An 18,191-nucleotide genomic window follows, 5' to 3' on the forward strand; every position below is an offset into this window, starting at 1 on the left:
CTTATTGAGGTCGCCTGGACATGGTTCATCAACCGCGAGCCCCACACAACTAACTGCACCACCTTCAAACAGCAGTTCCGACAGTACTTCGCCGACCCGGCAGTTCGGACTGAGATCGCGAAGACCGAGCTCGCTTCACGCCGTCAAGGTCCTGATGAGTCATATGCGTCTTACATAGATGCCATACTTGCACTCTGCCGGCGCATTAGTCCCACCATGGCGGAACATGAACGAGTACACCACGTCTTGAAAGGAATCAATTCTACGGCGTATAACATCCTAGTTGCTCAGAATCCTTCAACTATTGATTCCATTATTACGACCTGCCAACGCATCGACCAGCTGCAGTCCTCCCGATTGCAGCCCGCCAACGCTACTGGCCCGACATATGCTGATCTCGACCTGCGGGCACTTATTCGAGCAATCATCCGCGAGGAGCTCCAGGCGCTCAAGCCTGTCTGTCGACACGGGTGCGAACACTCTTTCGCAACATCTAATGATGCAGGTCTTCGCAGCATCATCAAAGAAGAGCTGGCAACAATCACCGAACCTATAACATCTGGCCCTCCGGCACCCCGCTCAGTACCGACTTACGCGCACGTCGCAGCATCCCCCCCTCCTTTAGTTACCCCGCCTCGACCGGCACCAAACTACAATCACGTCAATGCAATAACGACGGCTCAACCTGCACCACCCTAACGCACCTTGGCGCCCCTCCCGACCAATTTGCTATTACTGTGGCATCAGAGGACATATATCTCGCGTCTGTCGTCGCCGCCTCCAGAACGAGCGCCGTGGTTACGATACCTTTGAAAGTGACATCCCTCCAACGTCATATTATCAACGCCGGCTTACTCCAAGCCCACCTCGAAGGTCATCCCCACCTCCAGAATCCTCGTCAGCCTCGCGGAACCCATGCATCCCGACGTCGGTCCCTATCCCCATACCGTCGCTCAGTTTCCCCTCTTCGACCCGCAACAACTATTCCTGTCCGCCATCCGGAAAACTGAGCGCTGCAGTTTGCGGAGGTCAAACTGCACTCTGCGAACTTACCAAAAGTCCTCCAGATCGCCCGTATAATGTGATTTCTGCTTTCGCTGAAGGAATACCGGTCGAAGCATTGATTGATACAGGAGCTGCAATTTCTGTCATTCACGCTGATTTGTGCTACCGTTTACGAAAAGTGACGACACCATATGATGGGCCTGAACTCCGTGGAGCCAATGACGTCCCTTTGCGCCCTTTAGCAAAGTGCACCGTACGAATTGTTATTGACGGCGTCCGCCATCATGTGCAGTTTGCTGTGCTCTCACCATGTGCGCATCTGATGATTTTAGGATCGGATTTTTTGTCAACCGCTTCGGCGTTAATTTCTTGTGGCGACCGTGTTATCCATATGACAGACAGCGATTTTTCATCTGAAGTTTCTGAACGACATCATCCCCTAGTTGCCGCCGCTGATACTGTTTTGCCTCCTCAGTGCGAAAAACTGCTTACCGTTGTTTCTGACCACATCACTGACGGGGACGTACTCATCGCACCATCTCATCGTCATCTTGCACGCGGTATCGCCTTCCCGTCAAGTCTTGTGAGGTTCTGCAACGGCTTAGCGACAGTAGAGGCCACTAACACTTCACGTGAATCCCTTGTGCTCCCAAAAGGAACTTCTTTCCCCTGCATACTGGATGTTCAACCTTTGTCCTTGATGGTGCTCACCGCACCTCTGCCTCAGCGCCGTGTTTCGCCAGACGTCTCTCTTTCTGTTCTCACAAAGACTATTAATCCTAACCTCACGCCGAACCAACGCCAAGAACTGCTGACATTGCTTCGACACCACCAAGCCATTTTTGATGCCACTTCCCCACCACTCGGACGGACTAGTGTTGCGCACCATCGCATCATTACTGAAGGTAACTCTATCGTTCGCCGACGGCCTTATCGGGTTTCGCTCTCTGAACGAAAAGTAATTGAAGAAAATGTAAATGACATGCTCCATCGCAATATTATTCGTCCCTCGACAAGCCCATGGTCCTCCCCAGTAGTGTTAGTTAAAAAAAAGGACGGCTCGGTACGCTTTTGTGTTGATTACCGGGCACTCAACAAAATTACCCGCAAAGATGTATACCCAATGCCAAGAATTGATGACGCCCTTGACTCTCTCCAAGGCGCCGAATATTTCTCGACTTTGGACCTCCGCTTAGGTTATTGGCAAATACCTATGCACGAGGACGATAAAGAAAAAATCGCTTTCTCAACTCCCGATGGCCTTTACGAATTTAATGTTATGCCTTTCGGACTTTGTAACGCACCAGCGACATTTGAAAGAATGATCGATACTGTGCTTCGTGGCCTAAAATGGAGAACCTGTTTATGTTACTTGGATGACATTGTCATCTTTTCGTCCACTTTTAACGACCATCTCACGCGCCTGAATGAGGTCCTCACGTGTCTCGCTTCAGCGGGCCTTCAGCTCAACACTAAGAAGTGCCACTTTGCACAGAAGGAAATTAAAATATTGGGACATCTAGTCAGCCATGACGGCTTTCGTCCAGACCCTGAAAAAATCATCGCGGTCTTGAACTTTGCTCGTCCACAACGGATTACAGAATTGCGCAGTTTTCTCGGCCTGGCGTCTTATTTCCGGCGTTTTGTAAGGTATTTTGCAAGTATTGCTGCTCCACTTCATGAACTACTTAAAGCACGCAACACTTTCGTGTGGACTGAATAGTGCGAAGCCGCTTTTAATAATCTGAAGCACGCCCTCACATCAGACCCTGTTCTTGGCCACTTCAGTGACAGCGCTCCAACCATCCTGCACACTGATGCTAGTGGTCTCGGTCTTGGAGCTGTACTCCTGCAGCGCGATGCAACTTCGCGTGAGAAAGTGATTGCCTTCGCCAGTCGGACTATGACTCCAGCTGAGAAAAACTACACCATTACCGAGCAGGAGTACCTTGCCGTCGTCTGGGCTGTCTAAAAATTTCACCCTTACCTATATGGTCGGCATTTAACAGTTGTGACCGATCACCATGCTCTTTGCTGGCGGTCTTCGCTCAAAAATTTGACAGGCCGACTTGGCCGTTGGATTCTACGCCTGCAAGAATACAATTTCGACGTCACTTATAAATCGGGTCGCCAACACCGAGACGCCGACGCTCTTTCGCGCTGTCCACTTTCGGAATCGGCTTGCTGTTATTCTTCTCAATGCATTTTCACCTATGACCACAGCCGACCACCTCTTTCTCCGACGTATATCACAACAGTTTCATTTGATGACTCTGAAAACAAACACGCTCTCCGCTCACAGCAATTAGCCGATGCCTACTGCCGACCCATCATCGACCGCCTTATTGGCGCTTCGGACCCACCCAATGCTCGGCTTCGCCGACAACTTCGCAATTTTAAGCTCGAAGATAGCATCCTACTCCGCTTCGTGTATTGCCCTGATGGAACTCGCTGGATCCCAGTCGTGCCGCGTGTGCTTCGTCCACGTATACTGGCGGCTCTCCACGAGGACGCTACTGCAGGTCACCTTGGTGTTGACAAAACCTACGACCGAGTGAAAAAACGATTCTTTTGGCCTGGCCTATCTTCCTGCGTTGCCAAATACGTCGCATCTTGCCCTCTGTGCCAACGTCGCAAACGGCCGACGTCTTCGCCCGCTGGCCTTCTACAACCTGTTCCCTGTACCGCCACGCCATTCGACGTAGTCGGCATTGACTTATATGGTCCCCTACCTCTCTCCGATGGCGGTAACCATTGGATTATAACAGCTGTCGACCACCTTACACGCTACGCTGAGACAGCACCTGTACCGACCGGTTCTGCTCAAGAAGTAGCAAATTTCTTTTTGCGATCAATTGTATTGCGTCATGGCGTTCCTCGGGTGTTCCTAAGTGACCGCGGGACGGCCTTCTTATCGGCAGTCGTTGCCGAAGTTCTTCACGCGTCATCCACCCTTCATAAGACAGCCTCAAGCTACCATCGCCAGACTAACGGGCTGACTGAGCGATTTCACCGCACCTTATCGGACATTATCTCCATGCACATCACACCGGATCATCGAAATCGGGACACTATTCTACCATTCGTCACTTTCGCCTATAACACAGCAGTACAGCGGACTACCGGTTATTCTCCATTTTTCCTCGTTTATGGCCGCCCTCCCACTACAATTCTCGACGCTTCCTTCTTCTCTACGCCCGACTACTCCACATCAGTACCTACCCAGTTCTTATCTCGTGTGGCCAGATGCCGTCATCTTGCCCGCCTCAACACAGCAGCGTGCCAGGAAGACCGCAAGAGTCGCTACGATTCTACGCATCGCGTGGTGTCTTATCGTCCCGGTGACGAAGTACTGCTGTATACACCACTGCGCACCCCTGGCCTTAGTGACAAATTCCACCACCGCTACCTTGGTCCCTACGAGATTATCAGCCAAACTTCTCCAGGTAACTACAAAGTCACGCCTGTTGTTCCCCCAGCTGATCGACGGCACCGTGGAACTGAAATCGTTCATGTTTCTCGCTTGAAACCGTTTGTGCGCCGCGGTACATCGGTTAATTAGGAGCGACCAGGCTGGCCGCTTCCGACCCCCCGGGCAGATTGTGTGAGCCTTCTGTGGACCTTCTTTCATTTGTACATGCCATGATCTTCTTCGTTCATTTGTACACACCATCATCATCGTCCCGCGGCGCCGGCTCCGGCGCGCGCCTGGGTTCGTGATCGGATTGAAACGCTAGACAAGGCTTGGCTGTCCTTGCCGTCTCGACCTAGCCTTATTTTACAATATGTTGTTGCAGCCACGCCAGTAAATCTGTAGGTAAGCGAGGACATAGACATAAAAACGTCAAAGCCACCAGCTTTTCACAAAACGTGTTCAAAGTAATGTATTTCTTCCCTCGAAAGCTTTATCGATGTATCACTGACACACTCTGCCCCTCTTTCTAATATATTTTTCTAGTAGTTCTCGAGCTCGTTTGCCACAACCTCAGCCCAGCATCCTAATATCATTCAACCGTGCCTTGTGCGACACGCTGCTTAGGCAATGCTGAGCTAAACTGGTTCTTCCAGCCCGTAGCGCCACAATTGATCCCCTATCCGTTTATTAACAAAACGCCCAGTTTTTGTGCAACAGAAGCAAGTGGCCCGAAGGAAGGTCGTGTGGAGATTTTAGCATGCACGGCGAGGAATGAAGCGGTGATAAAATTTGGTGAGTTTATGAAATTCGCACAGTTGCCTTGCACTGGCTGGCTGACGAAACTCACGTATCGCTGTGATAAGGGGCCGTAGTCGATGAATGCGACGGTAATTGACGCGGTGGCCGAGGAAATGCAGTTCCGGGACACCAAACGCGCTCTTGATAGCACTGACAGAACCGCATTTGCAGAAACGTGCGAACACTTCACGTAGGAAGAGCTTGTGATCCTCAGTGATGGGGCTGAAGACAAGGATGTCATCCAGATAGACAAAGCAGCATGTCTATAAGGCCTGGTCAACGAAACTCTGAAGGGTCTGTGCTACAATCCGAAGACAAACCGAATGGCATGCGGAGGTTTTCGAAGAGACCGGAGGTTGTAATACTGGTATTCTTTGGAATATTCGAGGGCTCCACAGAAATCTGGTGGTACGCTTTACGAGATCAATCTTGCTGAAGGTGGTGCAGCCATGTAACGCCGAAGCAGAATCCTGGATTGAGGGAATGGGATAGCTGTCCGAAATGATAGCCTAATTAAGAACATGGTAATAGCCGCGTGGTTGCAAGTAGGAACACCGTATGGAGTGTCGAGGCCCAGAGACTGCAGGAGAAACATATGAATCAAAGGTTAATCACGTGCTAAATCTCTTGTTTGCACACACCCAGATGATAAGGCGCAAGCAAACAAAATCGAATGGATACGGCAGGGCCAATCGTAACGATATGATGAATCATGCTGTGATCAACGAATGACTGAAGAGATGGTGGACGAAAAGTGTCTGCAAATTCTGCAAGTACACTTGGCCAAGGGTTGGGAACGGTGGTTTGCACCTTGAGCAAACGGAGAAGTGGAGTGTGACAGGAGATGCCCTGGGCAGCCAAGCTCGTCTAATAGCCCAAGATGCGGCTATACCGCATGTCAGCGACGAGCTTGTAGCGCCATAAAACGTCAGCACCGATAATTAACTTGCGCACCTACGCGGTTACAAAGACGGAGCAAAAGGTGCGTCGGTGGCCGATATCGAGAGACACCGACTTTGACAGTATGTCAATATATTGATACGGGGCAAGGTAAGGCCAAGAGATTAGTCCAAGATGACTCCGCACACAGCACACAGAAACACAGCAGCGTTAACCGGGCACCAACCGACACTGCTCCAACGTCGTCTTCACCAAAACTCACGAGATTCTTCTTCCGTCCTTATGCAGATATCAGTGCATGCACCGCCTAACGTCTCCCTACCCCGCCGGCTGAAAAGCACCGTCCCGGTGTGTACTAGCGTCCAAACCATGGTCCGTGTAGTACGGCTTGAGGCGTGCAACATGGACTGCCTCGGTGCGTGGTGCAGAGGCATGCGCTGCGGGGTGCAAGGGCGCAATTTCGTATATCACTGGGGTCACTCGTCGTAAAATGTGGTAGGGTCCTGTATAACGTGGCAAAACTTTTTTCTAGAGGCCAACACAGCGAGCTGGGGTCCAAAGTAGCACGAGATAGCCGTAAGAATACTGGGTTTTGCAATAACAAGAATCATAGCGACGTTTCTGAGAGTGCTGGGAGGCTGCGAGTCGGTTGCGAGCAAGAACGCGGGCAGCATCAGCTCGGTCTATGGCGTCACGAGCAAATGCGCTGGCAGTGGCGGCAGAAGGAAGCAGGCTGTCAAAAGGAAGCAGAGGTTCACGGCCGTATAAAAGATAGAAGGGGGAGTAGCCAATAGTGTCGTGAAGCGACGAATTGTATGCTAATGTCACAAATAGCAGCATTATGTCCCAGTCGCGGTGGTCATCAGAAACGTACATAGACAGCATGTCAGTTAATGTCGGGTTAAGACTTTCAGTAAGCTCGTTCGTCTGTAGATGGTAGAATCGTACGATCTCGTCGACTATAGGCGCAAGAAAGCAACGGCCACGGTCGGTGAGCAGTTGGCGGGGAGCTCCGTGGGCGAGTATAACGTCGCTGAGGAGGAAAGCAGCGAAATCAGTTGCACAACTAGTTGGTATTGCTCGTGTGACCGCGTAGCGTATGGTGTAATTAGTGGCCACCGCAATCCATTTGTTCCCCGATGCAGACAGTGGAAAAGGCCCTAGAAGATCCAGACCCACTCGAGAAAATGGGTCTATGAGGATGTCGATCGGCTGCAGGAGTCCAGCTGGTAAAACTGATGGCTTTTTCCGGCGTTGACAGCGGTCACAAGCAGCCACGTAGCGGCGGACTGCGCGGTATAGGCCTGGCCAAAAGAACCAATGGCGCACACTTTCGTATGTGCGAGAGACGCCTGGATTACCCGCTGTGGGAACGTCGTGAAGCTGTTCAAGGACGGCTGTGCGTAGGTGCTGAGGACTACTAGTAGAAGGTCGGGGCCATCAGGTCGCATATTGTGCCGGTATAAGGTGCCATCATGGAGCACAAACAAACGAAGGGAAGGGTCATGCGATCGGCGCAGAGGCGATTGATAATTTCTCGACGCTGAGGGGCTTGGCATTGCTCCCGGAGAATGTTGGAAAAGTAAGGAATAGAGAGCACGCAAGCGTCATTGTCACATTCAAGTTGGCTTTCGGGTCCACTGGATGACGGGACAGGCAATCGGAGTCGCGATGCAACTGGCCAGACTTATAAACTACTGAAAAATAGTACTACTGAAAGCGCAAGGCTCAACGTCCAAGGCGGCCAGTAGGGTCTTTGAATGTGGAAAGCCAACACAATGCGTGGAGGTCTTTAACTACTGTGAATGGCCGCCCATGCAAGTAAGGGTTCAACTTCGTAATGGCCCAAATTAGGGCTAAGCACTCACGTTCAGTGATGCAATAATTACGTTCGGTAGCAGAGAGGAGTCGGCTGGCATAGGCGATGACGTGAGGAGAGCCGATCTGACGTTGTGCGGGAACGGCACCAATTACACGACCACTTGCGTCGGTGCGTACTTCTGTGGGAGCTGACGAATTGAAGTGAGCCAACACTGGCGGACCGGTGAGGTGGGCAATAAGAGCGACGAAGGCAGCCGATAGTTCATGGCCCCAGATAAAGGAGACCCCTTTTTCAGAAGCTGCGTGAGTGGACGGACCATTGCCTCGAAGTTTGGTACAAATCGTCGGAAATATGAGCAAAGTCCGAAGAAGCTACGCACGTCGCTGCTAGATTTCGGTATAGGAAAATTACTTACAGCGCGAATTTTGTCGGGGTCCGGCTGGATGCCATGGGTGTTGACCAAGTGTCCGAGGACCTTGAGTTCCCGGCGACCAAAGCTACACTTCTTGGAGTTCAACTGAAGGCCAGCTCGTCGGAAGACGCCAAGTATAGCCGAAACGTGGTGGAGGTGGCCCTCGAAGGTGGATGAAAATACGATAATGTCATTGAGGTAGCACACACATGTGGTCCATTTGAGCCCGCGTAGTAGAGAGTCCATCATGCACTCGAAGGTCACAGGGGCATTACATAAACTGAAATGCAGCACCATGAATTGGTAGAGGCTATCTGGGGTGACAAAAGCCGTCTTTTCACGAGCTCTTTCGTCAACAGAGATCTGCCAATATCCAGAACGGAGATCTATGGAGAAGAAGTAGTTGGCACCATGCAGGCAGTCGAGGGCGTCATCGATCCTTAGAAGAGGGTACACGTCTTTCTTGGTTATCTTGTTTAGGTGTCGATAATCTACGCAAAGCCTCAAGCTGTTGTCTTTCTTTTTAACGAGTACTACCGGAGACGCCCCGGGGCTGCTCGACGGCTCAATAATGTTGCTGGCCAACATTTTCTCCTCTTCTTCCCGAATGAGCCGGCGTTCGGAAAGAGCAACTCTGTAAGTCCGTCTGTGAATAGGGCGGGCATCTCCATTATCGATGCGATGTGTGACGACGGACGTTTGGCCCAGGGATCCGTCGCCGAAATCAGAAATGTCGCTGTCTGTCCGCAAAAGGCCGGCAAGGACGCTTGCATATTCGGAACGCAGGTTAGTGGCAACCATGGCTGAGATGCGGTCCTCTGGACTATGTGAAGGGACAGATTGCTTAGGTACCTCGGCGTGACTGTCTGAAAGCACTGCAGAAATAGTAAAGCTGGACAAAGGTGATAGGTCGGAGAGGAAAATGCCCTCCGGGAGAACTTGCGAAGACATGCTGAAGTTGACTACGGGAATGTAGGTGAAATTATTCTCGACGTGTACAATGTTATGAGGTAGGACGATGTTGCGCTGTAGAGTGACGTCGGTGATGGGGTTGACAACGTAGTCGCCGTCAGAAAGGGAAGGAGAAGGTGACACGGGCGCGTACACTGCCGCCTCGGGAGGTAGGCGAGTCAATGTACTGGAGCAGAGGCGATGGCTGGGAATGGTCAGCACAAGGGACGTGAACACAATGGGGCAGGGCTAGGCGCAGAAGTCCAGAGGCACAGTCAATGAGAGCGGAATGGACTGTTAAAAAGTCTAGGCCTAAAATCACGTCTCAGTGGAAAGTTTTGCTTCTGCTACGAGAGGCCGCCCAATCGCCTTTCCGAACAAGTCCTGTAGCTTTTGTTTACAGATTTCCCAGGTCACTAGCTCTTGCTCATGATATTGAAGCCACGTCCGAGCTGTTCCCGCCAAATAGAAGATTACGTTCGCCAGCATAATGGTCGCGTCCCAGTGGTTGTTTCTGCTGCAGATTTCCCAGGTCACTAGTTCTTGCTCGTGATATTGGAGCCACGTCCGAGCTGTTCCCGCCAAATAGAAGATTACGTTCACCAGCATAATGGTCGTGTCCCATTGGTTGTTTCTGCTGCAGCGCTCGTACTCATCTAGCCAGTCGTCAACGTCCGGCTTGTCTTCCCCATTAAAGATGGGAGGATGGCGGATCTTCGTGAGTACCACTGGCTCAGCCGATGTTGCTGCGATGGTAGGGGCTGCCTCGGAGGTTATAGTGGTCGTTGATGACGTCGTTGTGAGCCCAAGTAGGGGGCGGCCACTGCGCAAATCCAACTTTTCTGTGCTATATTGCTCTTATATTCTGTTTCTGAGCGAACGGGGATTTTTAGTCACCTCCACCAAGATGGTACTTGGCACGGTAAGGCCAAGAGATTCGTCCAAGATGACTCCGCACACAGCACACAGAAACACAGCGTTAACCGGGCACCAAACAACACTGCTCCAACGTCGTCGTCACCAATATTTACGAGATTCTTCTTCTTATGCAGATATAAGTGCATGCACTGCCTAATGTAGCAATATTAAATCTGTTTACCGCAGTGGGAGGAGACGAGTCAGGAGGATGGCTGCGCTCAGCCAACGTTGGGGCAAGGACACATGTTTTGGCACCAATGCCGATGATCTAGTTAACTTTTATGATGCCGTCGGTGAGATGGAGAGGCCACTAGATCTGGGGCCGAGAACATTGATCGCCCTCAGGGTTTAGCCAGTCCGTGTCCCGCATATTAAGACTAGCGGCATCGCCAGGCACGGGAACCGTAACGACGTGGTACCATCAAACCGTATCGGAGGATTGTTCTGTCGATTTCTTCATTCCGTCTCGATTTTTCAGAGCGCTTGCGTTTCCCCATCGAAAGCTATTTACCGCCTTCTGCAGAAGCACGAGTTCTGTTAAGTTACTGTCCGCGTGGGCAGGGCACAGTACTAGATGTCCTATTCTTGAAGTTAACGCATAAGATGTGTCGCCTCAGGACATGAAACACTGGCATCAAGACGTGGTTTTACTCCATGGCTTAAAGTTTGTTTCCTATCGCAAATTTGCTTGTATCATTGAGGGCGCTATACATTCTGGTGCCTGAATGTTGCGGTCTGTGTAAGGCTCGCTCTGAGAACTATGTCAGCAGACATCGCTATAGCTTTGCCAAACTACGAAGAATTACCCACGCAGGTTTACGCATAATATATCTCTTATTCTTTTGACTACCACAATAAGCAAAAAATACCGTTTAACTGACGCAGCAGAGGGCGTTTATGAATATATGCATGTACATTTTATCAGCTTTTCCCTAAACTGAGTAAAGTCTAATGCTGACGTATTGTGGTTCATTGATGTCGCAGGTCCTCACTGAAGAAAAGGTCTTCTTCATCACCGCGTGCCTCTTAAGCTGTTCACAGACGCCCGCTGACAACCTGTACGGCGGCGACTGCAACAAAGCGGTGGCAAATTTCGCGCCATTTGCGGAAGCCTTTCAGTGACGTCCAGGATCCGACATGAACCCTATTACCAAGTGCACTTTTTTCGACTAACCGCCAAGCTGCCAACATCCTCTCCAGATGCATCTCTGTCTTTTTTCCCGCATGTTTAGCTTACCACAATATTGGCAATGGACCGTGGTGTGGTGCATCTTACTGCCATGTAGGTTTCTTGAACACTCATTTACATGAACCATTTCTGTAAAGCGACTGACTTGTCCACCTGAATCATTATTGTCATTTAAAAGTGACCAGTCGACGACAAGAGAAGAAATTAAAAAGACCGAAATAATTACCACGTGCATACGCGAAACGGAGCGAATTCCTCACCCGATCTGAATTAGTAGAAGGTGAGGCAGAGACAGCAGTGGTAACTAGAAGCGGACTGTGAAATTTGTCACAGCGAGTCAGCTGTATGTCTGAACTCGAGACTCGAACACTTTCAAAATTCGATAGGCCGATGTCAAGAATATTACCACAGCAGTTTTCAATGAAATTGTGTTGCTGCAAAGAGTTAAAGGCTATAAAATCAAGTAGAGCGTTACACTTACTTAATATGTAATGATTGTTGTGAGAAGAAATAAATTAGTTCCAGTTGATACAAGGAGTATTAAAATCGCCTAAAATAAGAAGTTTGTGTTTGCCATGACGGGTGATAACATGTTCGATTGAGAGCAGGACATCGTCATAGGCTGGAGGAGGAAGATTCGGAGAAATGTAGAAAGCTGCAAGTGAAGGTTTTTCATGTCGATTTAAAGTGAGCTCGAGCCACTCACTTTCTTCAACAGTTTCCAGATCGGAACGTCGAACACACTTTACAAAACTGTCAATAGCAATGAGCACTCCACCTCCTCTTGATTTGGGACCTGTTTCAGGGCGGTCGCTACGAAAAACAGAGTAATTATTTGAAAAGAAATTATTGGAAGGAATATCACTTGACAGCCAGGTTTCGGTAACCACAACAGCAGTATAACAAGAGGAGAAGACGCTAGAAAAAAATTCAGATCCCTTAGTCCGAAGACCTCGGGCGTTTTGATAATAGATATCCAAATTAGGGGCCACTGCAATTTTGCGTCAGTTCAGAGGGATGAAGCATATCGTCGTAAAGCTTCCCACGAAAGTCCTTGTATATGCAACCCAGCGGCCACATCGAAGGCTCAACAAGCTTACTGTAGGATTCTTCATCAACTTCAATATGGAAGGACGAGTAAGAGTCGTACCTTGTATTCAGCTGCCGGCAGGAAATGGGGGTAATATTCACTGATTTTAGATGGTTGGTAAGGTCTACCGATGTTGTATCGGGACTGAGTTTAGAGACGAAAATAGTCTTCGGACGCTTCTTTTGGTAAATGGCAACGTTCAGGACAGATGAGCTCGATGCGCCAGTAATGGCTCGACTTCGGTGCTTCTTCATCGCACTGGGTGAGTTGACCGCACGGGGAGGAGCAGAGGCAGAAGATGAACAGGTATTATCGCCAGGAGTCATTCCTCGATGAAGAGCGGCGGAATAGTCAACAGATGGCTGCTCCTCACGGGTAGGATTGCTCACGGAGACAACGAGAGGACGCTCGACGAGAGGACACTCACACTGCGAAGCAGCGCACCGCACAAGCTCCTGGCGTAGGCCGCGAACATCGGCACGTAGAGAGGCAATGACCTCGGCTTGTTGTACGAAAGCCCGCGAGTTTTCTCCACGAAGGCGCTCATTCTCTTCCCGTAGGTGGGCAACCTCATCGCTCAGAAAAGAGATTCCCTCAAGCGCGTTGAGGAGGAGAGCCCGTAGCGAGGCAAACTCACCGCCATGTTCGCCGGTCGCGGTTGAAGGGGGAAAACCAGTCGGGTGGCTGGACAGGAGCGGGGCGACGGGAGAAAGGAAGGTAGCCGCCAGCGCACCACCGTCGCTAAGCCTAACACCGTCAGACGACGACGCACACAATGATAATAATAATAATTTTTAACATAGGTTACGAAGAAGCGCATGTTTGAATGCTTCGGGTTCACAAATGCAGAAATTCACAAAAATAAAAATAATTCCTTAATTGTGCATTTCGATTTACGTACTGCGCTCTATGCTCGAAAAACACTTTGTGAGGGTTCTAACGGGGCCCTGATTCCGCTCTAAGAGCAATACGCCTCGCAGCTAGCTCTGACCACATCCGTGGCAGGGAATAACATTCACAGTCAGCGGGCCAAGCTGTTTATTGGGAGTGCCCAACATTCTTCCTGGGTGTCGTAGCAGCATCCGCGCGCTCTGGCGATGCGGCGTCGTCTCTCTGGATGCAGATGCTGTCAGCCGAGATGAGAAGGGAGAGAGAAGGAGGGGCCGCCCGGCATGCTATGCCAGTTCTCACCACCGCCCTCTCCGGCACAGCTCCGGGTAAATGAGGCCAGGAGGGTAAAGATGCGATGTCCCCGTGAAGGAGAAAAAGAGGGTGTTCACCGCCACAACGTAAGGCATTATTGACTTCTTAGAATAAAAGGTAGCGCAAAAGGAGGCGGGCGGAGTAAGGGACACAAGGGACAAATGGCTTTATTGACTTTATTGACTTCCTTTTTGTTTTCTTTTATATTTAGTGACGTACTTGGCACTGCGTTGCAGAAGCTTTGGGGGAACGGCAGTACTCCTACTTTGTACTACCCTTGGTGTCACCTGTTTTGTTATGACGCCACTGGCGGCATAGAAACCTGTGCGTCGGTGCTGGAGGCTGAAACGCACAATTTCATAATGTTACCTTGAAGTGAAGAAGATAGAAAACAGCCTTTTGGCCGTTGAATGACTTATTTTGTGCCGTAGGCCACATGCGTGATAAGGAACATTATATTTAGTAAATGGCAAATACAATTTCAGGTACTCATATGACGTCTTCCATTATGGCTGACAGACAGCTGACAACAAACGCGGGCCCGAGAGGCCTAACAAAACCTCCCAAGCTCCGCCGAATAGCAGAATGCTACCAATTCCAGGTCCATGCGACAACACGCTGATAAGGTATTCGGAGTCGATTTCGGCCGGCGTTTGGTTTTATGTGCTCCGGGCTATCATGTATCAACACAAGCCGAAAATAACCCCGCAAACGTCGCACCACGTTGGGACTCCGACGGCTGCTGCTCCACGCCTGAGTGAGCAAGTGAGCTGACAGGCTCATCTACGCGCTTTTCCTCGCAAAACCTGGTTGGTTTCATTTCGTTTGTGGGGTTGAACGTCCCAAAGCGACTCAGGCTATGAGAGACGCCGTAGTGGAGGGCTCCGGATATTTCTACCACCTGGAGTTCTTTAACGTGCACTAACATCGCACAGCACACGGGCGCCTTGCTGTCCGCCTCCATTGAAAAGCGGCCGCCAAGGCCGGGATTCGATGCCGCGTCCTTGAGAACAGTAATCAGGTGCGCACTTTATTCCAAAACGTTCCTCCGAGATAAGAAGCTTATATACCGCGGAGGAGGAGGAGGAGGGGGGCAGTTCTTAGAATTGTGAATATACGGCAACAAAGTGTTACAAACATTTATGGCCATTTTTAGCTGTGCAGGAGGCAGATATGAGTGCAATGGGTTGGATAAACGTGTTTTAGCATTGCCGCCCAGTCAGTTCGGCAATAATGAATTCAATTTTGAGACTAAATACTTCTGTTCAGGTAGTTACTATAAAATAGCTGTATCATTCCAGTGGTTTTGCAGTAGGAAGCTAAAGGAAAGGTAGGCTTTAAATTGAAAGCACAACTGCGATGTAAACCTAAAGAGCTAGGAGCCTTCAAAAAAATCACTCTGCAGATATTTCTGCTAAACGCTAGTCAAGAAGAAAGCCAGACTTCTGTCAAGCTGCAGTGCTGCAGTGCTCCCGAATGCTCCGTTCTTCGAAGAGCTGGTCTATATTCATATATTAATAATAATATAATAATAGGCTTTTTCGGACATGAATCATGTACACAGAACATGCCCACGGGAAGAGGCAAAAGAAAGAAGCTGGTGGCATTCTTCCTGACGAGGCCTCATCCCGGGTCACATATCAATAGCAGAAGGATGGACAAGGTCAAGGTCAGTTTCACTAAGACAAAACAAAACAAAACATAACCAATGAAAAAAAAAATCCCATAGTTTATATTTGGCATTGTAACAAATTAGATAAGAACCATGGCGTCGTAAACAAAGAAAGTACATCAGTAACGCTACAATTCGCGACACAAAATGTAAACAAAATGATATGACAAGCACTACAAGTCACATAGATTGGGTGCATTCCCAAGAAGTGGAAAAAAGCAATTTATTTTCTTTTTAAAGTGAAAAATAGTTTTACTGTTTATAGCATCACCAATTATTGAAGGATAGGCTTTGCATACTATACTAATTTGGTTATCTGTATGTTGGATGCCGTAATTAGTCCGGGCGCGAGTGGGAACAAGAGAGGTAACACGCAGACTGTAGCCAGTATTTCTGTTCAGATATTGTTTCTAAATGTTGTGACGTCTTGCCTAATTTTATGAAAGATATGTACAGCAACAAAATGCTTATAGCACACTGGGAACGGAGGAATATGTAGGGCATGAAATGAGTGGTCGTCGTTTGAAGGGTTTGTGGAACAAGCGCGTAAAGCGCGTAAAGAAAATAGTCTGAACAAGTTTTGTTGCAAGACCCCATATTAGATTACAGTACACCAGTTGAGAATAAAATAGGGCAAAATACAAGAGTTTTTTTATATGCAGGGGCAACAGAGAGGCTTAACCTGAGCGCCTGGCTATACGTACAGAAAAGTTTGCATATAGATGTATAAAGAAAGTCAACGCCATTTGCAATACTCCAGTCCGTCTGTATCATGGCTGCAGTGGATGCTTTTTGAGAAAATATCGGAAAGGCAGTTAGTGTTACTGATTAAATCATTTTCCTAAAAGCGGGCAATCTAGGGCTTGTACCATTAAAGGTTCTTCCTCCTTTCCCTTCCCAACTTATTCCCACCTCCTTGCCACCTACATGTCAAGCTTCTGGGCACGCTGGATCTAGTAGAGTTTTTGCGCTTTTCTTCCGTAATAGGTCCTCTGCTCATTTTTCCAGCTTTTGATTTGTATATTTGTTTTTGTATATTTGGTCGTAACTTTTTTTTTGGGGGGGGCGACTGTCTCACCCTTTTTTTTATTTCGTTTTTGCCTTCGATAGCCTCTGGTTTGGTGTGGTCTTTCTCAGACATTTACTTACCTTTTATGTATAGATAGTTTTACAATAAAGGGGCTTGTTCTTGAGCAGTTGAGCAGTAGGTTTTAGGAGATCCATTTTGTACCCGTGTCATAACAGAAATTTTATTTGGGACTGCATGTTGATTACATATGATCGTCTAAGCACGGCTCAGTCTAAGCACGGCTCAGCTGTCATTTCTCTATGCACAGACATTGCTGGGTTCACCAGCTAAGACACGCAGGCTAGCCTTGTGGATGGGAGACAGCTTAGGTACGATGATAGTGCAGAGCTGTACACATGCATCCATAGCGTGCTCTCTATAGAGTGAATTACAGCTATAGTTATGCATACCCTATAGGTGCATTTTGCGTGCACTGAGCTATCAAAGACTGTCCTTACGGTGCCGATGCAAACCAAAAGTTGGGATTTTGCCAGAGGCCGTTGGTAAAATGTTATTATTTTCTTGGCAATTAACCTCATTCAGACAGAGTGGGATCACTGTTCAGTCCTCATCTGAGGAAGACCAGGATAGCCACTGTGGTTCACATCGAGTCAACGGGAGGCAATCTCTCTCCTAATTTCATTCCCCCATTAGCATGAATGCCTTAGTTGCATCAAAACGGTGGTGGAAGGAATTATACCAAAACTATAACTTTGTATCCTATCAAAATTGGAGAGAGAGCAATGGATGCAAAACGACGACATATGTATGCCTCCAATTGAATGCCCTTAATTGAAAGCGCAGGTGTCAATGCACAACCGTTTGTTCAAAATGAACCAATGTTCATTTCGGTAAAGGCACACTTTGCCAAGCTGTGTTCCAGTCTTTCAATGCTTTGCCACCAGGAAAAACCATGCCAAACTGTCCTTTCCGGCGTCGTAATCAGTTTATTCGGATTTTGAACTGACCGGTGTTTCTACTCTCATTTATATTTGTCTCTGGCACCTTGATACACATGTGGATATGTACTTAGTCTTCATGCCATTGATGTAGAGTGAATACAAAACATTGGTGTTATTTTTCCAGTGAAGTACATATTTACAATGTACACCGGTATTTAGTATGTAGAACTGAGATGTTCCTGAATTGAACTTTAGTATGCGGAACTGAGATCTTTCTGAATTGAACGGTTGAAAGAAAGGATCTCCAGCAAAAAACACATCATCTCAGTACCACTTCATTCATACTACAAAAATTCATACTCCGGCTCGGTTACTATACTTTCTGGCTATTCAGTGGATAATTATAAGGAAAACATGCTGGCCAAAAATGCTTGCCCGTATGCTCTTGCTGCTTATCAGGGGTTGCAGCATAACACCGTGATCTACTTAGCATGCACTTAAGAATCAGCAAACAAGTCTTTTTTTACCAAACGTTATTAAACAAAGGTAAGGCTGTTCATACGCTTCGCTTCCAGGCAACATGCTAAAATCGCTCATTTCGTCCACCGCGACATACGCACACGTTATTGAGGCTTGAATACTCTCTGGAACGAAAGGGGGGGGGGGGGGGGGGAGGGCAACCAACCGTGGTGCCAAGCACATCGAGAGGGTAGATCACGTAGTGCATGGTATGCAGTCCGTGCTGCTACTTTTATGGCAGCGCTGGGAAAACGAGCACAGCAATCACGCCAGTATAGTCTTAGCACTCAGCCTGTATCAGCATGCACTGGCGTAACCGGCGTGTG

At 48.7% G+C, this 18,191-nt stretch overlaps 1 pseudogene; it reads left to right on the forward strand.

The window, feature by feature from the left end:
- The window catches only part of LOC146177160 (endothelin-converting enzyme 1-like), a 43,091-nt pseudogene extending 31,697 nt beyond the window's left edge, over positions 1–11,394 (forward strand).
- Positions 11,395–18,191: the final 6,797 nt, after the last annotated feature.

Source organism: Amblyomma maculatum, chromosome 10, assembly GCF_055883805.1.
Source record: "Amblyomma maculatum isolate TAMU_Amacu chromosome 10, ASM5588380v1, whole genome shotgun sequence".
In the NCBI taxonomy this organism is placed as follows: domain Eukaryota; kingdom Metazoa; phylum Arthropoda; class Arachnida; order Ixodida; family Ixodidae; genus Amblyomma; species Amblyomma maculatum.